Source organism: Pongo pygmaeus, chromosome 11 (genome assembly GCF_028885625.2).
Source record: "Pongo pygmaeus isolate AG05252 chromosome 11, NHGRI_mPonPyg2-v2.0_pri, whole genome shotgun sequence".
In the NCBI taxonomy this organism is placed as follows: domain Eukaryota; kingdom Metazoa; phylum Chordata; class Mammalia; order Primates; family Hominidae; genus Pongo; species Pongo pygmaeus.
The window spans coordinates 90,112,766-90,135,553 of NC_072384.2; the positions used below are offsets into that span (position 1 = coordinate 90,112,766).

Below are 22,788 nucleotides of genomic sequence, written 5' to 3' on the forward strand. Positions count from 1 at the left end.
TGGAGCACGCCTGTAGTCCCAGCTACTCTGGAGGCTGAGGCAGGGGAATTGCTTGAATTCTGGAGGTGGAGGTTGCAGTGAGCTGAGATTGAGCCACTGCACTCCAGCCTGGCAACAGAGCGAGATTCCGTCTCGGAAAAAAAAAAAAAAAAAGGTATATTGTGTACTAGAAATTATCACTATATAGGTACAATTTTCTTAACAGAAAATTGTGTTGTGTAAATATGTATAAAATAGCATAGTTATCTGAAAGTATCCTTTACAATATCCTTGAGAAGAAAAAAAGCTTAATCCTTGAGTAGTGCCATGATTCTCTTATGAGATAAACTTACAGAGTTTATTTTTCAGGTCTTAAAGAGCTTTACCTGGCATTCTAAATACATATAAAAGAAATGTAAGAAATGCTGTTCTATTTTATGTTCTATAAAAATAAAATCTTCAGTTGGTGATTACCTTACTTATCTACAATAACTCTTGAATACATAATTGTTTAAGAGCACATTATTAGAACTTTAGGTAAGAAAACATAAAGCAAATAGATTTTGACCCACAAAATTACAGATGTGGGGAGGGGCAAGAGTGACAGGAAAAAGTAAAAAAAAAAAAGTGAAGATGGTTTTTACTTAAATGATAGGCATAAATAAAAGACATCAAAAGACTTGTCATGTTCTCTCTCTCTCTCTTAACTTTATAAGTTTAAATAGACTATAGATGTTTGAAAAGAAGATGTACACACACACTCTCCTCAAGTTTCTGATGTACTTGGCTAAGGATAGACAAGCTTAGTGGAAGCCAGCTGGCCACATCTTCAGCATATTTCAGTGCAGCTTCCTTTGGCCACCAGAGCGCCCAAAGAGGGATATAGAGCTGTAAACAAGGTATAGCACTGTTAAGGGATATATAGCTGCACAAAGTAAGACTTTCCAGATCTGGAAAGCTTAATTTTGTCTTATACTTTTCTATACCAGGGATGTAAATTACTATTTAGAAAGAACTTAAGCAATATGTGCCCTTACTGGAAAAAAAAAAAAAAAAAAGACATCTGAAACTCTGGTTCTCAAGCCAAACTTGGCAGAAAGCTTATTCAGAGGAAAAAGCAGAATGAATGCTCATATATCGGTGAATGGTGTCCTGACTCTAGCTTTCTGGGATCTTGGGAAGCCCATTTCCACCCACAGTTTTTCCTCCTACAACCGCATATCCCCAAATGACCGCCAAGAGCAATAAGTAAATGGGATATTGAGAAATGAATAATGAATTTATGGATAATATGTCTTGGGAAAGCTGAGCACTTGTGCATATTTGAGACACATGGCAAATACTAAAGCTGTCTAAATGTAGCTTTTATACTACTACAAAATAAAAACATATGTGAAAAAAACACCATAAAGTTTATTAGCCACTCAAGATCTATAGGAGGAAATTATATTCAAGTATTATATTAGAACATGAATAATGTGTTAATCTAAATCTGAGTCAAACCATACCAAGAAGGCAATGTTTACTACCATTGAAGTTATTTTTTAATTGAGTTATATTTTTGTAAACTTATATCAATATCATTTTTGTTTCTTATCTTTTTTATTTCTCCCTTCTCTGGCCATTCCACCAACAGTTCCAGATGGCCTTAAACAATGTTTCCCAAAGCATGGTACGTACAGCGCTAATGGTACCTGAGATGGTTTTATGTGGTTCAAGGAGGTTTTACTTTTACAGTCAATATATATAATAAAACAATATAATGAAACACATCAACCTGAGAATTCAGAGATATAAAATGTAAATAAGTTTATACAAAATAAAGTGAGTCAATTTAATAAAGTAATAGGAAATAACAGTAGGGGTGGCACTCAGAGGGGAAAAATGTAAGGGTGGCACTCAATGTGGAAATACAGCTATATATTATAAGGAAAGAAACGGATTCTTAGTATGAAATAGCATTTGTGCCTTTTTCCTCTAATGGATCTAATGTCTCTTTAAGAAAGTGAAATAGCAATTTTCATTGCATTTTAGAGAACATTATTTAGTGGGTCCACACGCCCTATCAAGCTGGAATGAGAGGTCAGAAAAGAAACAAATCCATCTAAAGAACTTAAAAATGCTTGGAATATACAGAGGGTGTTTTTACAGGGAATCTGGACATGGTAATAACCAAGAGTGTTTAGAGCTAAAGATGGATTAATCAGAAATCTATTCACAAGGCACAGAAGGCGGCCAACCTCTACTCAGCTAATCTATGGTCTTGACACAGGGCAAGTGCTACAGGAACTGTAACGGAGAAGGAGAGGGAGTGCAATGGTACTGGAGTCCAAGGCTGGTTCTGCCAAAGATTAATCATATGCCCTAGGGCAGCCCATTTAAATCAGGATATTTTAAACACACAAATAATATATGTTTATAATGTACGTCGTCAATGAATGCTTAATAAATGTATTGCTTTTCCTCCTACCCAGATTTGCCATCATAGATTTTTGGTTTGTTTACATGCTTCTTTGCTTGTGTATATGTTCATAAAATTGATGTAATACATATTATACAAAACAAACAACAAAACCCTCAACGTAGAAATGTATAAAGAAGAAAAGTCTCTAATAGTATAACAACCTAAACTTAAGAGCTATGTATCCTTATAGGATTTCCATGTTGCACATCCCCCTTAAGGGGATGCCAGTCAATTGATTATCATAGAAGACTATGAATGATGTCTCCTTGCACTTCAGAAAACACCTACTCATGGTAGCTCTGTTTATGAACCTGGAATATTTTTTAATGACATGACTTAAGCATATATGTGTATACCTGTGTTTACCACAATTGAAATTAGGTTGTACATAACATTCTACAACTGGCATATATTTCAGTTTCTTAGAATTCAGCACATGTACATCAACTGGCATATACTTGGCTTCTGTACAAATCGGTACATGTATATTTGCCTCATTTTTTAATAGCCGTAGAGTACTCCATTTACTGATGCCTCATAATTTAATTAATTCCTTATTTATGGATGTCTGGATTACGTCTAAACTTTTTCTATAAAAGTGTGGTTGCAACCATGAAAAGTTATGCTGGAAGATTTCAATTAAAAAATTGGACCCATAAATTATTTGTGTAATTAAAATTTATTCACAGACAAAATATAAATGATTTTCTGAATATCTTTGTAAAATATTTGATAGTCAGAATCACTCCCATCCCTCAACATACTTATTTTTAAAAAACAAATAAATACTTGCCATGTGCCCTGATCATGTTATGTTCTTTAATAGAGCAGTCCATTTTAATTGGTTGGGTTTTTCCTTTTTCAAAACAACCAGCTCACAGGTGTCCACATGATACTGAAAAATGAAAGTGTTTTCTAAGGTGATGAGGGGGAAAGTAATTAATGTGGGCATAGTATAGTCTACTGTTGTTCTTGGTGGGGTGCAGCAGCTGTTAGAGAAGAAAACAGGCAATAATATTAGCAAGTAACCAAACCAGACAAGTGGAGAGGTAGAGAGATGTGAGTCTTGTGTAAGTCACCATGATCAGAAGATCGTATAGCTAGCAGGACCTTCAGAATACCTACATGAATAATCTCACAAAGATAGACCTATCTCTAAAGAGAACTGGCTGTAGGTACAACTGTGGACCTGGTAAGACAGGCCTTCTCTGTCCTTCTTCCTCTGAGTGCTTCTCCTCCTTTTAAGAGATCCCTTCCCATCCAGCCCAGGATATTTTTCTATCTTGTGGTTACTTGGTTTACAGAGGCCCTCTTCTATTTTACTATGTTTATTCATTCTTATAAACTGGGCTGGATTTGGGGCCTGAAGATGTAGTATGTTACAACAGGAATAGACTTCTAGTCCAATTTTTCATATTAGAGATGAATAAACTGAAACCAGGGGAGGCTAAGTGACCTATCACAGATCACACAGAGAGATTTTATAAACTATTTTATAACTAGTACTCTATCATTCATTCTAGATATTTTTCTCACCCATCTACTGAAATTCCTTCTCAGTTTCTCAAAGAGGGAGTATAAGAATTAATGACTAGGTCTTTGTGTCTCTAAGGCATTTGAATTTTAACTGGGGAAAAGGCCTTGACCTGGAAATTTTCTAATACTGGAATTGAAAGTTAGATGTTGGGAACAAATAAGGAGGAAGACACATTGGAGACAGAGAACATCAAATCCTAGTCTTTTCATTCATCAGGCCAGCCATATTCAAACATATCATTTTAGTTAGATACAAGTTTCTAATTTAGTAGATACATACAGTAGTTGCAATGCAAAAAAATTTTAAAAAGCTAAATCCTGCTAGTTTTCTTCTGCTGCCCCTGCAGTATGGTGGAATATAGGTGTTGCTGGTAAGATTCAACTACCTCATATAAATGTCTTAGGATAATACTGTATTGATGATCAAATGTACAGAGAGATTAAAATAAAGCCTCCTGAGGATGTAATATCTATAGAAAATGACTGGCTTAAGAAGGACCTGGATCTCGCTAGCTATCAGTTTATTCCTATGCTAAATAGTTCTGCACAAGTTTATCATAAGGTACAAACAGCGGTAGATCAACAGAGAAAGAGAATAAGCAAATTAGTGCCAGAATATGAAAATGTACGTAATGGATTTTTAGGGAAAACTCATTGTTTCTTTAAATCTATCCCTACCCTACACTGGCTTCTCCAAATGTTAGGTATTTGCTATATTTGTTGTATAAATGTGACACTAAATGTAAATGCTCAGATAGATATGATCATTTTGCTGTAAGGGGTCCATGGCCAGAGACCAGAGTGAAATTATGAGAAATATATGTATTGGTCTCTGCCCCCATTCCCTGTAACAGGGCTCCTAAAATCCTTGTAATTTCCTGAGTGATAGGGATGCTAGGAGAATCTTTTGTTCTAATATTTGTTCTTTGACCCTGGTTCCTGACACAGCGATCCTAAATATCCCTTGCAGTTTCCAGGGTGATAGAAGCATCTTTTGTTCTAATGGGGCAACTCTTAGTGGGCTCCCAGATGGGGAATGATCACCGGAAAGACTAAGCCATAGTTATAAGGTTGGAGTTTTCACTCTTCTATTCCCCATTCTCAGGAAAGGGAAGAGAGGCTGGAAATGGAGTTAATAATTGATTATACCTACATGATGAAACCTTAATAAAAATCCCTGAACTATGGGGTTTGGGGAGCTGCTTCTGGACAGCAGAATGGATAGTGGAGGTTCCTGGAGGGTGAGTGGCTTGAGAGGGTATGGGAGCTCCATGTGCCTTCCCACATACCTTCTCTTATGCATCTCTTCCATCTGGCTCTTTGTATCCTTTCTTTATAATAAATGAGTAGAGGCAAATAAAGTGTTTCCCCAAGTTCTGTGAGCTGCTCCAGCAAATTAATAGAATTCAAGGTGGGGGTCATTGGAAGTCCAATTTATAGACAGCTGATCAGGCCACAGCCTGGGGTTTGCAGTCGGCATCTGAAGTTGGGGCAGTCTTGTAGGATCAAACCTGTGGGATCTGATACTATCTCCTGTAGGATAGTATCAGAATTAAACTGAATTAGAGCTGGTGTCTGCCACAGAATCTGCCAGAAAATTGCTTGGTATGTAGAGGAAAAAAATATCCACACATCTGATGTCAGAGGTGTTGAGTGACTGTGTGAAAGTGGAGGTAGGAAAAACACTCGGGTTTTTCTATATCACAACAGTCTCATATATAGAAAACTGTAAAGACTCCACCAGAAAAAATATTTGCACTAAAAAATAAATTATTTTGCAGGATACAGAATCAACATATAGAAAATTATAGCATTTCTATATACTAACAACGAGCTATCTGAAAAAAATCCAGAAAACCAATTTACAATACTACCAAAAAAACAGGAAGAAATTTAACCAAAGAGGTGAAAGATCTGTACACTGAAAGCTATAAAACATTTATGAAATAAATTGAAGACACAGAAAGATATCTTGTGTTCATGGATTAGGAGAACTAATATTGTTAAATGTCCATATTACAAAGTGATCTACAGGTTCAACATAATCCCTATCAAAATTCCAATGACAATTTTCACAGAAATAGAAAAAATAATACTAAAATTTGTATGGAACCAAAAAAGACCCTGAAGAGCTAATACAATCTTGAGCAAAAAGAACAAAGCTGGAGGCATCACACTGTCTGATTTCAAAATATAATGCAAGGCTACACTAATCAAAACAGCATGGCACTGACATTAAAAACAGACACACAGAATAGACAGCCCAGAAATAAATCCACGCTTTTACAGTTCATTTATTTTTGGCAAAGATGTCAAGCATATACAATGGGAGAAAGAACAATCTCTTCAATAAATAGTGTAGGGAAAACTGAATATCCACATGCAGAAGAATGAAATCGGACCCTTATATCACACCATATAAAAAATCAACTCAAAATAGATGAAACACACTTAAACATAAGACCTGAACCTGTAAAACTACTAGGAAAAAACACAGGGGGAAAGCTCTATGACACTGCTTTGGGGGATTTTTTTTTGGAGATGACTCCAAAAGCACAGGCAACAAAAGCAAAAATAGACAAATGAGATTACATCAAACTAAAAAGCTCTGCACATAAAGGAAATAATCAACAGAGTGAAAAGACAACTTACAGAATGGGTGAAAATATTTGCAAACCATGCATCTGATAAGGGGCCAATATCTAAAATATATAAGCAACTCAAACAATAGCAAGAAAGCAAATAAGCCAATTAAAAAATGTGCAAAAGGCCTGTAATCCCAGCACTTTGGGAAGCCAAGGTGGGCAGATCATGAGGTCAGGAGATCGAGACCATCCTGGCTAACACAGCGAAACCCCGTCTCTACTAAAAATACAAAAAAAATTAGCCGGGCATGGTGGCGGGCGCCTGTAGTCCCAGCTACTCGGGATGCTGAGGCAGGAGAATAGCGTGAACCCGGGAGGCGGAGCTTGCAGTGGGCCGAGATCACGCCACTGCACTCCAGCCTGGACAATAGAGCGAGACTCCGTCTCAGAAAAAAAAAAAAGTGCAAAAGAACTTGAATAGATATTTCTCAAAAAAACACATATAAATGACCAAACAGGTATATGAAAAAAACATGCTCAACATCATTAATCATCAAGGAAATTCACATTAAAACTCTAATAAGATATCACCTGACACCTATTAGGATAGCTATTATCAAAAAGATGAATAAGTGTGGAAGGTAAAGGAACTGTTATATACTGTTGCTGGGAATGTAAGTTAGTATGAAAAGCAGTATGAAGGTTCCTCAAAAAATAGATCTACCATATGATCCAGCAAAGGAAAGTATGTTGGTGGGATATCTGCACCCCTATGTTCATTGAGCACTGTTCACAATAACCAAGATATGGATTCAACCTAAGTGTTCATCAACAGATGAATGGATGCTATTCAGCCTTAAAAAAGAAGATAGTCTTGCCATTTGCAATCACATGGATAAACCTTGACGATATTATGTTAAGTGAAATAAGCCAGGCACAGAAACACAAAAACTACATGATCTCACTTAAATGTGGACTCTAGGAGAGTTGAACTCATAGAAGCAGAGAGCAGAATGGTGACTGACTGGGTGTGGGGTTGTAGAAAGTGGGTATTGAGGAAATGTTGGTCAAGGACACAAAATTTCAGTTATGAGAAATAAATTCAAGAGATTTCTTGTACATTATGGTGATTGTATTTAATAAAATGTATTATACACTTGAAATATGCTTAGAGAGTAGATTTTAAGTGTTTTCATCACAAATACATGAGGTAATACATATGTTAATTAGCTTACTTTAGCCATTCCACAATGTATACATACTTCAAAACATCATGTTGTACACCATAAATATATATATTTTTTGTCAATTTTTAAAAAATAGTTGTAGCATTAGGACTGATTAGTGAGAGTGTACAAATGAAACCCATGAGCTAAAAACAGAATTTGAAGACATGGTAAATACGAAAGGTGTTTGAACTTAAATGGGCTCTCATTCATTGAAAATATAAAATACTACTGTTAAAGGTGAACCCTGCTAGAAATTGATGTTACTCCTGGGACCAGGGATGCAATAGTTTTATTAAATGATGCTTTGTGGGATATAGCTTTAAAATAAAATATACAAATTGAGAAAGGATTAACATAGAACTGGTTGGTTTAAGTTTATCAATTATTGGTATTTTATTAAATGCTCTTAAAAATGTATTTATTACCAAAGATGTTGAATGATTAAAAAATATATTTATAACATGGGTACCTTTTAGTTTAATACTTAATGTCATAAGGTTATTATAACCATTGCATCTTATAATTATTTACAGAGAAGCCAGTAATAAAACCTTTAATATTTTTAGAAAATTCTTAAATTTTAAATGGCATAGTGAAATAGGATGGATTTAGAAATAAGAAGCTTATTTCCTATTCCCAGATCTCCAATGGTTATTTAAGTCTCTGCAGGGAAGTTAACTTTAAATGTGTGTGTTTTAATTTATCCTTCTGTTAAGTTAAATTAGATCTATTTTCTTAATCTGCATTTTCCCAAGGGTGCATCTTTCTGTATTACTATTCTATATTGTTAAATACTGAAGTTGCTTACAGTTGTTCATAAATGACTATGAACAGTGATAAGTATCAGTGTGCATAGACATTTTTCTTTATTTGGAGTATTTATTATATATTCCTATAAGTAGAATTATTGATATTATAACTCTTCAAAGCTATGGGATCATTTAAATTTCAGGAACTTTCAGGATTTGAAATTTTAACAGGGTCTTCATTGAAGGCATCTGATTTACTATTCATTTGTCACCACTTTAATAATCAAAAACAGTTTAAACAACTTTTTTATGTTTAGTATTTGGATTACTAAAAGGTGAATTTGTTATCTATTTCGGCATGAATAATTTTAGGGTGACTGAAAATGAGATAGATTTTTTTCCCAGTAACTTCTCAGTCACATTTTCTCCCTCCTACCTACTAGGCCAGATGCACTGGATGTAGTAAATAGGAACTGAGTTCCAGTCTCAGCTAGCATTTCCCTTTGTTCTTGCTACTCAAGGTGTGGAACGTGGTTTGTAAAATCAGCATCGTGGGAGCTTGTTTGAAATGTAGAATCTCAGCCTTCATCCTATACCTATTCAATTAGAACCTGCATTTTTAAGGATCTCCGCGTGATTTATATGCACACTAAATTTCAAAAAACTCTGCTTTATGCACTTTTCAGCAGTTCACTGAATCTCTCTCCTCCTTGGTTTCTCTTCAGTCAAATGATGGGGTTGGCCAAATAATGTGTAGAAATTTTAAAACTGGAAGGAACTCATAATAAGGATTATTGGTTTAGAGCATGGGTTCTGAAACCAGTGTTGTCTGAGTTTGAGTCCTAGCTCTACGGCTTACTGTGTTACCTTGGGCAGATCATATAGCATCTCTGTGCTCCAATTTCCTCATTTGAAAAATAGGGATTATAATGGTATCTATTTCAAGAAGTTGTGATATTTAAATGTAATAGATGTAAAGTATGTAGATTAGTGCTTGGTACAGAATAAGCACTATACAAACATGAACTCTTCATGATTTAAGATTCTTGATTGACTAGCGTTCTAGAACACATGAAGATGCCAATTTACTTGAAAGATACTAGTTGGGGCATTCTCATCGTTAGTATGAGTTTGAAGGACTAAGGAAAGTGCCATGGAAGAAGTGGGAATTTGGAACAGTTTTATGGGATAACTAAATTTGAGACTGATTAGAAACAAAAGCATTAGGGGCATTCCAGGTGAAACAAAAATTCCTGGCATGTAGTAGACACTGTTATATTTATTTGGTGTCTTCCTTCTAAGGAACCAGTAAATATATGGGTGTCTACTACATGTGAACAAATAAATACATGGGTGTCTACTATGTGCCAGGAATTTTGAGGAAGGGATAGAGTGGCTAGAATCAGAAAGTTTGTTAGGCAGCTAAGGAGCTAAGATTGAATCCTCTTAATTCCAAACTTAAAAATGTTAGCTTTAACTGCCGGGTCTGTCCCACAGACCCTGGCCCAGCAATGGATGAAAGGAGTACTCAGACACAGGTATGCAGTGTAAGAGCAGCTAGGGGACTGCCTGGCACTAGCAGCCCAAGAGTGAGCAGTCTCGATAAGCTGGAGCTGCTTGCTTTCAGCACCGACAAAATGCCAAAAGCCTGGAGCAAACAGAATCTGCAGGTAATTAACATTATTGTTCCCCATTTTAGGGAGCAGTCATGCACGCAGATGATCAAAGGCTGGTTTCCGGACAACATAAGTAAACAAGCCTGTTTAAGATAAATTCCCCTACACTTCCTTATACCAACTCTTTGCCCTCTGCCTCAGGGTCAGAAAACAGCTGCCTTCAGCTATTCTCCCCCCAAAGCTATGCAGAGCCAGAGCCTTCTGACCTTTCAGAAGCCCTGCTCCTTTCCCTATAGTTTCTCCCACCACTCTGACCAATCTTCCACATTTAACTGTGAGAAATAGAGAAATTGTATTCTTTTCTGGCAAATAGAATAAAGTAAATACAGAAAAGCATTAGTAGATGGAATGGGTTAGTAGAAAAGAAAGCAAAAGGATAAGAACCAAGATTTGGTTATTAGATTTTGGAGAATATGTAGTGCAGGAAGCAATTATGACTCAAGATTTTAAGTCTGAAGGACCAGGAATGTGTTTTTGGCAAAAATGGGAATATGGTAAAAGCTCCTTTGAGGAAAAGATTGCTTTTGGAACCGTCTAAGGTAGTACATCCAGTAAATGTGTCGACGTAGCAGAATGCACTTCATTCAGAACAGGGACAATCATACTTTTACCTTTTATTTTTTGTATTGTTGATCACATTACTAGAATCAAACTTTTAAAATTGTCATACTATGTCATCCGTATCATCAATAAGCTAGGCAATCAAGCTTTGCTTTATCCTAATAATGTCAATTTTGTACAGAAAATGGTTAAGTCTATAAAAATTTGAACTTCAAATTTTTGATAAGCAGTAAGAAAATATAAAACAAAGGAAAACTTTAAAATTCTGGAATGATTATATCTTTGTTTCCTTTATATAGTTCAAATTCTCAAATTCTGTCTACCTAAATCTTTTTTAAATTAATTTAAATTGAATGGTTTGCAGTATTGGCTTTTTGTGAACTAAAAAAAGAACTTGAAAGACAGTAAGTTTCAGTTCTATTATTTCATTATCCTGGTCCCTGGATAACATTTATACTCAGCCTGAAATAAATTAAGAACAAATGAAATATGTAGCTTTCAGACTTTTCTAAAGCACTCCTAGACCTAGATGACAAAGGTCTTCATCTTTTTGTCCAGGAAATAGCCTAGCATGGTTTACTGTCCCTGAGACTATTAGCCATCATAAATAATATTTACCAGAGTCTTTTGCCTTTAAACTACACAGGAGCAGAAAAACTGATTGGAGGGTGGCATGTGTGTTATAATACTGATTATTGGGTGAAAAGTGCATTTGTGAGCAAATCTGGTGCTGCCTAGCAACTGTTTCTAGGCAGAGTGGCTGGGAGCCAGCTGTTGTCATCATTCAGGAGCTATCAGCCTATTTCTACATACTTTATATCTGTTTTGGATTATTTGGATTCCAGTTGTAAGGTACAGTTTTTCTTAGCAACTCTTAAGGCAGTACTAAATATTTTGCTTTTTAGTGATTGACACACCAAACCCTTACTTTCTACCCATCTCTAAATGTAAAAAATATACAGCTTTTTAACTATAATGGAATATATGTCTGAAGTTGGGTACTTTCGTATTTTGAAAAACCATTGATGTCCATTCTTTTTAGGCCTAAACTCTGGCACATTCTTAAGTGGTCTAGGACTACACCCAGGTTTCTACCTACTACTGAGAATGTAAGAGGTGGTATGAAACATGCTTCAGAAACTTTTAACTCATATTCTGAAAAATTCATTCCTGGCCTTCTTTGTGTAGTTACTACTTTCACTACTGATCATGATTTATTTTCTTGCCCCTGACCCTTGCAGCAGGATAGAGCTAAGTTAACAGAAGTGAAGCAGTAGATGGTAGAGTAACTAGAGGTTATGCCAGAACTTGATGAGGAGTAGATGGGCCATGTTAGTGGAGTAGAAGTCCCTCCAGGCAGAAGAGTGCTCACAAAAATTGAAGGAGTATACAGTAAGTACTATAGCCTAATACTGTTTGAGTACTTCCTGATACTCCTAGGCAGTTCAGCTCCTCTAATTCTGTCCAAGCTTCTTGTTCACACAGTCACTAAATACTTAAGTGTACACTTACATTCAGTCAACCATGCATTCATCCTTTTATCCCCATGGCTGCTGAGAAGTCTCATCCACTCTCCTTGCTCATTTTCTTACAGCTGTCCAGTCTCCTAACTCATTCCTATTTATCTGCAAACCCACTTCCTCTGTGCCCTCAACCTTTTTACAGGGCACTCCATCACATCTTTTAAAATTGAAACCCCAAGGACCTTACTTCATTTTCAGTTCCCTCCAACAGAACCTGTTCTTTGTCCATACCTCATAAGCCAAAGCCAGGAGATAGGTTTTTATCATCTTTAGCTCCCTATGCCACTTCCAGGCCATTTTCACGAGAAGCCCCTCTTCATTTGGGAGACAATATAGGACTTAAGAGCATAGGATTTGGATGTAGACCCTTATTTGGGGATGTTAACCTTTATGAGCCTCAATTTCCACATCTGAAAAGAAGGATAAGAATATCATTTGGCAAAATTCTTATGAGGATTAAATTTATACATTCTTTTCACAAGCCTTTGTGGATTACTATGTGCTAGGCACTTTCTAAAGTACTCAACAAAACAAATAATTCCTATTCTCATGAAGCTTGTAGTTTCATGGGGGGAATAAAGTCTTCTTTAAACAAGTAAATACATAAACACAATGACAAAATCTGATATGAAAGAAAGTATATCAAGTGTTTAATTGGAAGTAAAATTTAGATGGTGGTAGCTGGTTAGGAGAAAGGCTTGGTTAGGAGGTGACATTTAAAGTTACTATAGAAGGATAAGTAGGATTTAGGGAAAGGAGCAAAGGATAGAGGGCATTACAGACATAAGGAAGCTTGGCACTTTCTAGAGACTGAGAAAAGGCCATTGTGAAAGGGAGAGGTGTTACAGAGTGCAGTCAGAGATGTAGGATGGGGCAGAATTTATAGGACCTGAATATTAAGGCTATATTAGTCCATTCTCACACTGCTGTAAAGAAATACCCAAGGCTGAGTAATTTATAAAGGCAAGAGGTTTAATTCACTCACAGTTCTGCAGGGCTGGGAGGCCTCAGGACACCTACAATCATGGCAGAAGGGGAAGCAAACACATTGTTCTTTGCATGGTGGCGGCAAGGAGTAGTGCTAAGCAAAGAGGGAAAACCTCCTTATAAAACCATCAGATCTCATGAGAACTCACTATCACAAAAACAGCAGCATAGGGGTAACCACCCCCATGATTCAATTACCTCCCATGACATGTGGAGGTTATGGGAACTACAATTCAAGATGACATTTGGGTGCAGACACAGCCAAACCATATCATTCCACCCCCGGCCTCTCCCAAATCTCATGTCATCACATTTCAAAACACAATCATGCCTTCTCAACAGTCCCCCAATATCTTAACTCATTCTATCATTAACCCAAATGTCCAAGTCCAAAGTCTCATCTGAGACAAGGCAAGTCCCTTCCATCTATGAGCCTGTAAAATCAAAAGCAAGTTAGTTACTTCCTAGATACTGTGGGGGTACAGGCATTGGGTAAATACACCTATCCAAAATGGGAGAAATTGGCCAAAATGAAGGGGCTACAGACCCCATGCAAGTCTGAAATCCAGTGGGTCAGTCAGATCTTAAAGCTCTAAAATGATCTCCTTTGACTCCATGTCTCACATCCAGGTCACACTGATATAAGAGGTGGGTTCCCATGGTTTTGGGTAGCTCTACCCCTGTGGCTTTGCAGGGTATACTCCCCTCCTGGCTGCTTTCATGGGCTGCTGTTGGGTGTCTGTGGCTTTTCCAGGTACACGGTGCAAGCTATCTGTGGATCTACCATTCTGGGGTCTAGAGGACAGTGGTCCTCTTCTCACAGCTCCGCTAGGCAGTGCCCCAGTGGGATCTCAGTGTGGGGGCTCCCACACCACATTTCCCTTCTGCACTGCCCTAGGAGAGGTTCTCCACAAGGGCTCCATTCCTGCAGCACACTACTGCTTGGACATCCAGGCATCTTCTGAAATCTAGGCAGAGGTTCCCAAACCTCAGTCCTTGACTTCTGTGCACCTGCAGGCTCAACGCCATGTGGAAGTTGCCAAGGCTTGGAGTTTGCACCCTCTGAAGCCATGGCCAAACTGTACCTTGGCCTCTTTTAGCCACGGCTGGGACACAGGGCACCAAATCCTGAGGCTGCATACAGCAGGGAGGCCCTGGACCCGGCCCATGAAACCATTTTTCCTCCTAGGCCTCCAGGCCTGTGATGGGAGGGGCTGCTGTGAAGGTCTCTGACATAGCCTGGAGACATTTTTTCCCATTGTCTTGGGGATTAACATTTGGCTCCTCATTACCTATGCAAATTTCTGCAATGGGCTTAAATTTCTGCCCAGAGAATGGGTTTTTCTTTTCTATCACATTGTCAGGTTGCAAATTTTCCAAACGTTTATGTTCTGCTTCTTCTTGAACACTTTACCACCTAGAAATTTCTTCTGCCAGATACCCTATGTCATCTCTCCCAAGTTCAAAGTTCTGCAGATCTCTAGGGCAGGGGAAAAATGCCACCTGTCTCTTTGCTAAAGCATAGCAAGTGTGACTTTTACTCCAATTCCCAACAAGTTTCTTATCTCCCTCTGAGACCACCTCAGCCTGGACTTCATTGTCCATATCACTATCAGTATTTTGGTCAAGGCCATTCAACAAGTCTCTAGGAAGTACCAAACATTCCCACATCTTCCTGTCTTCTGAGCCTTCCAAGTATCTGGGAAGCTCCAAACTTTTCCTTATTTTCCTGTCTTCTTTGGAACCCTCCAAACTGTTCCAACTTCTGCCTGTTATGCAGTTTCAAAGTTGCTTCCACATTTTTAGGTATCCTTATAGCAGCACCCCACTCTACTGGTACCAGTTTACTATATTAGTCTCTTCTCACACTGCTGTGAAGAAATACCTGAGACTGGGTAATTTATAAAGAAAAGAGGTTTAATTGACTCACAATTCTGCAGGGCTGGGGAGGCCTCAGGAAACTTACAGTCATGATGGAAGGAGAAGCAAACACATCCTTCTTCATATGGTGGCAGCAAGGAGCACTGCTGAGCAAAGAGGGAAAAGCCCCTTGTAAAACCATCACATCTCATGAGAAGTCATTCACTATCAAGAAAACAGCAGCATGGGGGTAACCATCCCCATGATTCTGTTACCTCCCACAAGGTGTCTCCCATGACATGTAGGGATTATGGGAACTACAATGCAAGATCACACTTGGCTGGGGACACAGCCAAACAATATCAAAGGAGTTTTACTGTTATTGAGCAAAGGGGGCTTGCTGCCTAATGTGCTAGAAGCCAATATTATGATACCTGGTTTTTGAGAAAAGCTTTATATTGCAAGTTGACTCACAAGAGACACAAGTCAAGCTCAAATCTTTCTCCTCGTGCTGACTATAAGGCAGTAATTTTATTTAAAAAGGTTTAGCAGGAGGATTCTGGGATTAGCAGGTGATTGGCAGAAGGAAAGGTGAGGTCTGGAAAGTCCTCAGGCATGTGCAGTTACCTCTTCATGCTACTTCATGGGTCCCATGTGCATATTCGAAAGTGAGTTAGTATGAAACATGCAGTGGAAATTCAGGCTGTGATGTCAGCAGGCTTGTTCTGTGCAGACTCCAGTCGGTCATATTGGTTCCAACTGATTTCAGGCAGCTTCATTATCTTACAAGTGGAGGGAATTTCAGTGTTTCAGCAAGTTGTTTCTCTTATCTGCCATCCTGCAAACTCAAGAATTTCTGTTAGTTACAGTTTCTTTAACTCTTTGTGGCACAGTTTCATTACTTCCATTTAAAATGTTATGAGAAGCAATGATTTTAAGTAAAGGTATAATATCATTTATGCAATTAAAAGATCTCTGAGGACAGTGCTTGGAACACATCACTTATTTGGTAAATGAAGTTATATTCACATGGGCCTTGCTCTCCAATATTTATGAGGTATAATGTATCTGGGTCACAGTTTTGCTCTCTACCCCAAACTCTTGCCACCACTCTTTGATTAGCTCAGCCAGTGTTCATACTTCAGAACTCCTTGACATCCACAATTCCAAGGGGCCACTCTTGGAATTGGTCCAGCTTCTCTGGACCAGAGGCTTCCCTATCCGTGAAATCTTATATGCCAGTAAACTTCTAGGCCTCCACAGTGGTAAGAAATGAGGACGAAAAGAAAGCCAAGTTGTGAAGGGTTGCTTTGAGGCTAACGAACTGGTACTTTTGATACCAGTGGGCTGGGGGAGGTCCCCAAATGCTGGTGGGACCTTGACTGCAGCTCTTGATACCATCTGTGCAGGCTCTTGATACCATCGCAAGAGTGAATTCAAGGACAAGTCAGAAAATAGTGAAGGTTACAGAGATTAATTGCAAAGGGAAAAGTACACCCTCAATAAAAGGCATTGTGGGTGTCCTCAAGAGAGTCACCCACAAGGGGGTTTGGGGCTGCTACCTTTATAGGTTTCCTTAACCAAGGGGTGGAATATTCACAAAAATTCCTGGAAAAAGGTGCAGATTTCTGAGAACTGCAGTACCACCCATTTTTATACTAAATATGGATGTTCTTGGAACTGTCATGGCACTGGAGGGCGGGGCTGTGTGATGTAGTATGTTAATGAGCATATAATAAGGTCCTATTTGTGAAACCTAGGTAAAATCCAGTGCCATGTTGGGTCCAGTCAGTCTTAGCCAGCTTGGTCCACACCTTGTTTTTCAGGGTTTTATCAGCCCATAGTCTCTAGTCATGTGTAACTGCTGCCTGGAGTTTTTTTTATTCTCCTGCAACCACCCTGTATTATTCCTGTCAAACTTTATCCTGTAGGGAAAAAAAAAAAAAAAAAAAAAGCAACACTGAACTTTATAGTTCCCTAAACACCATGGCACATGCCGTTCCCTGTGCTTGAAATGTCCCCTCTTTCCAGGATCACCTTCAAGCTCCTAGTCATCCTGTAGATCTAGCTTGGCTCTCATCTCTTCTAGGAAGCCTTCCTTGGCAAATGAAAGTAGTTAATCACATTATACCTTGTGTGTAGCTCTTGGTGTTCTTGTGCCTTATAATCATATATTTATGTTTTTGGCTCCCTGATTTGAACTCTTTGAAAGCGAGAACTTCTATCCATATTATTGTGTTCTCAGTGTCTGACCTAAATGATTTCTTCAAGATTTTTTGAGTTCTCAAGTCTCACTAAAAAGAAAGTGCCCTAATAAAAAGTTGGCAAACTGGCTGTAAACAATTGGCAGTTTCCCTGTATCATAATCTAAACCACGTTACTTTGCTGAAGTTTATTCAGATATCTTTGCTCTAAAACTTGGCACCAAATTCTAAGAAAATATTCTATTTTATTCATTTTAATTATTTGATTCAAATATAAAAATATGTTAAAAAAACATAGAAATCTCATTCCTATATTTGCCTTTCCACCCTTTTTCTCTCTAGTTGCTATAGTTTAACGTTTGTATTCATGTATTTTTTATCCTCCCAGTATTTCTTTATGCAAATATAAATGCATCCTTTTCCCTCCTGTCTCATATAAAAGTAGTCTAGAATACACACTGTTTTATTCTTTGCTTTTGTTTTAACATAAAAATTTATTCTGGGCAGGGCATGGTGGTTCACGCCTGTAATCCCAGAACTTTGGGAGGGCGAGGTGGGCAGATCACCTGAGGTCAGGAGTTCGAGACCAGCCTGACCAACATGGTAAAACCTCATCTCTATTAAAAACACAAAAATTGGCCAGGCACAGTGGCACAACCCTGCAATCCCAGCTACTTGGGAGGCTGAGGAAGGAGAATCACTTGAACCCAAAAGGTGGAGGTTGCAGTGAGCTGAGATCACTGCGTTGCACTCCAGCCTGGACAGCAAGAGTGAAACTGTCTCAAAAAAAAAAAAAAATTATTCTGGAAAGCCAGGCATGGTGGTTCACATCTGTAATCCATCCCAGCACTTTGAGAGGCTAAGATGGGAGAATTGCTTGAGCCCAGGAGTTCAAGACCAGCCTGGGCAATATAGTGAGACTTCATTTGTACAAAAAAAGGTTAAAAATTAGCCAGACGTGGTAGCCCAGGTCTGTAGTCCCAGCTACTCAGGAGGCTGACATGGAAGAATCACTTGAGCCCAGGACGTGCAGGTTGTAGTAAGCAGAGATCACATGACACAGTGAGACCTTGTTCTAGAGATGTCTCCAAATCAGTAGTAGATAGAACTCTTCCTTTTTCTTTTTTGCAGATGCATAGTTTTCTATTGTATAGATATACTGTGATTTATTCAACCAGTTCCCTACTGCTGGATACTTGTGTTCTAATTTTTTGCTTTACGAACAAAAAAATTGCAATTGATTATACAACTATCATATTAGCATAGATACTATCTATATAATATACAGTCATGCACTGCATAACAATGTTTTGGTCAATGACCGACTGCATATACTATGGCCATTCCATAAGATTATAATACCATATTTTTACTGTACTTTTTCTGTGTTTAGGTACACAAATACTTAGATAGTGTTATAATTGCCTGTGGTATTCAGTACAGTCACATGTGGTACAGGTTTGTAGCCTAGGAGCAATAGGCTATACCTTACAGCCTGAGTTTCTAACTAGGTTTGTGTAGATACACTCTGTGAGTTCACACAATGACTAAATCTCCTAATAATACATTTCTCAGAACGTATTTCTGTTATTAAGCAACTCATGATTCTCTCTCTCTCTCTCTCTATATATATGTGGGTGTAATATATATATATGTATATGTATATATGTATGTATATATAAAAAGAAATGTATATAACTATATATATATAAAAAAAGAGATTCTTAGAAATGAATCAAAGGTAAATGCATCTGAAATTTTAGTAGATATTTCCAGAAACCCCTTCCTGATGGTTATTCCATTTTTCTTTTTTTTTTTACATTTTTATTTTTATTTTTTATTTTTCCATAAGTTATTGGGGTACAGCTGGTATTTGGTTACATGAATAAGTTCTTTAGTGGTGATTTGTAAGATTTTGGTGCACCCATCACCCAAGCAGTATACACTGTACCATATTTGTAGTCTTTTATCCCTCACCACCCTCCCAATCTTCCCCCAGGTCCCCAAAGTCCATTGTATCATTCTTATGCCTTTGTGTCCTCATAGCTTAGCTCCCAAATGATGTTTGGTTTTCCATAACTGAGTTACTTCATTTAGAATAATAGTCTCCAATCTCATCCAGGTCACTGCAAATGCTGTTAATTCATTCCTTTTTATGACTGCATAGTATTCTGTCATTTATATATATCACAGTTTCTTTATCCACTCGTTGATCGATGGCATTTGGGTTGGTTTTGCTATTGTGAATTGTGCCACTATAAACATGCATGTGCAAGTATCTTTTTTGAATTATGACTTATTTTCCTCTGGGTAGATACCCAGTAGTGGGATTGCTGGATCAAATGGTAGTTCTACTTTTAGTTCTTTAAGGAATCTCCACACTCTTTTCCATAGCAGCTGTACTAGTTTACATTCCCATCAGCAATGTAGAATTGTTCCCTTTTCACCGCATCCATGCAAGCATCTACTGTTTTTTGATTTTTTGATTATGTTCATTCTTGCAGGAATAAGGTGGCATTGCATTATGGTTTTGATTTGCATTTCCCTGATCATTAGTGATGTTGAACAATTTTTCATGTTTGTTGGCCATTTGTATATCTTCTTTTGAGAATTGTCTTTTCATGTCCTTAGCCCACTTATTGATGGGATAATTTTTTTCTTACTGATTTGTTTGAGTTTATTATAGATTCTGGATATTAGTCCTTTGTCAGATGTATAGATTGTGAAGATTTTCTCCCACTTTGTGGGTTGTCTGTTTACTCTGCTGACTGTACATTTTGGCGTGCAAAAGCTCTTTAGTTTAATTAGGTCCCAGCTGTTTATCTTTGTTTTTATTGCATTTGCTTTTGGGTTCTTGGTCATGAAATCCTTGCCTAAGCCAATGTCTAGAAGGGTTTTTCCAATGTTATCTTCTAGAATTTTTATAGTTTCAGGTCTTAGTTTAAGTCCTTAATCCATCTTGAGTTGATTTTTGTATAAAGTGAGAGATGAGGATCCAGTTTCATTATCCTACATGTGGCTTGCCAATTATCCTAGCACCATTTGTTGAAAAGGGTGTCCTTTCCCTACTTTATGTTTTTGTTTGCTTTGTCAAAGATCAGTTGGCTGTAAGTATTTTGGTTTATTTCTGGATTCTCTATTCTGTTCCATTGGTCTATGTGCCTATTTTTATACCAGTACTATGCTGTTTTGGTGACTATGGCCTTATAGTATAGTTTGAAATCAGGTAGTGTGATGCCTCATTTGTTCGTTTTGCTTAGTCTTGCTTTGGCTATGCGGGCTTTTTTTTGGTTCCATGTGAATTTTAGAATTGTTTTTTCTAACTATGTGAAGAATGATGGTGGTATTTTGGTGGGGATTGTGTGTTAAATTTGTAGATTGCTTTTGGCAGTATGGACATTTTCACAATATTGGTTCTATGCATTCATGAGCATGGGATGTGTTTCCATTTGTTTTTGTTGTCTGTGATTTCTATCAGCAGAGTTTTGTAGTTTTCCTTGTAGAGGTCTTTCAATTCCTTGGTTAGGTATATTTCTAAGGTTTTTTTGTTGTTGTTGTTGGAGCTATTGTAAAAGGGGTTGAGTTCTTGATTTGATTCTCTGCTTGGTCACTGTTGGTATATAGAAGAGCTACTGATTTGTGTACATTCATCTTGTATCTGGAAACTTTGCTGAATTATTTTTGTTCTAGGAGCTTTCTGGAGGAGTCCTTAGGGTTTTCAAGGTAAACGATCATATCATCAGCAAACAGTGACAGTTTGACTTCCTCTTTACCAATGTGGATGCCCTTTATTTCTTTCTCTTGTCTGATTGCTCTGGCTAGGACTTTCAGTACTATGTTGAAGAGGAGTGGTGAGGGTGGGCATCCTTGTCTTCTTCCAGTTCTCAGAGGGAATGCTTTCAACTTTTCCCCATTCAGTATTATGTTGGCTGTGGCTTTGTCATAGATGGCTTTTATTACATTAAGGTATGTCCCTTGTTTGCTGATTTTGCTGAAAGTTTTAATCATAAATTGATGCTCGATTTTGTCAAATGTTTTTTCCGCATCTATTGAGATGATCATATGATTTTTGTTTTTAATTCTGTTTATGTGGTGAAGGACATTTATTGATTCACACATGTTAAACCATTCCTGCATCCCTGGTATGAAACCCACTTGATCATGATGGATTATCTTTTTGATATGTTGCTGGATTCAGTTAGCTAGTATTTTGTTAAGGATTTTAGCATCAATGTTCATCAAGGATATCAGTCTGTAGTTTTCTTTTTTGGTTACGCCCTTTCCTGGTTTTGGTATTAGGGTGATGTTGGCTTCATAAAATGAATTAGGGAGGGTTCCTTCTTTCTCTATCTTGTGGAATAGTGTCAAAAGGATTGGTACCAATTCTCCTTTGAATGTCTGGTAGAATTCTGCTGTGAATCCATCTGGTCCTGGACTATTTTTGTTGTTAATTTTTTAATTACCATTTTAATCTTGCTGCTTGTTATTGGTCTGTTCAGGGTATCTAATTCTTCCTGATTTAAGCTAGGAGGATTGTATTTTTCCAGGAACTTACCCATCTCTTCTAAGTGTTCTAGTTTATGTGTGTAAAGGTGTTCATAAAGTAGCCTTGAATGATCTTTTGTATTTCGGTGGTGTCAGTTGTAATATCTCCTGTTTCGTTTCTTAGTGAGGTTATTTAGATTTTCTCTCTTCTTTTCTTGGTCAATTTTGCTAATGGTCTATCAATTTTACCTTATCTTTTCTTTCTTTCTTTCTTTCTTTTTTTTTTTTTTTTTGAGATAGAGTTTCACTCTTGTTGCCCAGGCTGGAGTGCAATGGCACGATCTCGGCTCACTGCAACCTCTGCCTCTCAGGTTCAAGCGATTCTCCTGCCTCAGCCTCCTGAGTAGCTGGGATTAAAGGCATGTGCCACCACACCTGGCTAATTTTGTATTTTTAGTAGAGATGGGGTTTCACCATGTTGGTCAGGCTGGTCTTGAACTCCCAACCTCAGGTGATCCACCTGCCTCAGCCTCCCAAAGTGCTGGGATTACAGGAAAGAGCCACTACACCCATTATTTTTCAAAGAACCAGCTTTTTCTTTCATTTATCTTTTGTATTTTTTTGTTTCAATTTCACTTAGTTCTCTGATCTTGGTAATCTCCTTTCTTCTGCTGGGTTTGGGTTTGGTTTGTTCTTGTTTCTCTAGTTTGTTGAGGTGTGACCTTAGAGTGTGAGTTTGTGCTCTTTCAGCATTTTTTATGTCGGTGCTTAGGGCTATGAACTTTCCTCTTAGCATCGCCTTTGCTGTATCCCACGGTTTAGATAGGTTGTGTCATTATTGTCATTCAGTTCAAAGAATTTTAAATTTCCATCTTTATTTTGTTTTTGACCCACTGCTCATTCAGGAGCAAGTTATTTAATTTCCATATATGTGCATGGTTCTGAAGGTT

General features: G+C 37.7%; 1 protein-coding gene across 5 annotated transcripts in view; it reads left to right on the top strand.

The window, feature by feature from the left end:
- Positions 1-22,788, top strand: part of C11H2orf88 (chromosome 11 C2orf88 homolog) — a 116,194-nt gene that overhangs the window by 39,866 nt on the left and 53,540 nt on the right. The window contains exon 1 of one of the 5 annotated variants that reach the window (XM_063647731.1): positions 1,635-1,651. The exons of 1 other annotated variant lie outside the window; for it this stretch is intronic. The gene's annotated coding sequence lies outside the window, so the exon portion shown is untranslated. Of the gene's footprint in view, positions 1-1,634; positions 1,652-11,537; positions 11,632-22,788 lie in introns of those variants that run through there. 3 more of the 5 variants (XM_063647732.1, XM_054476871.2, XM_063647734.1) reach the window with 3 other exon arrangements.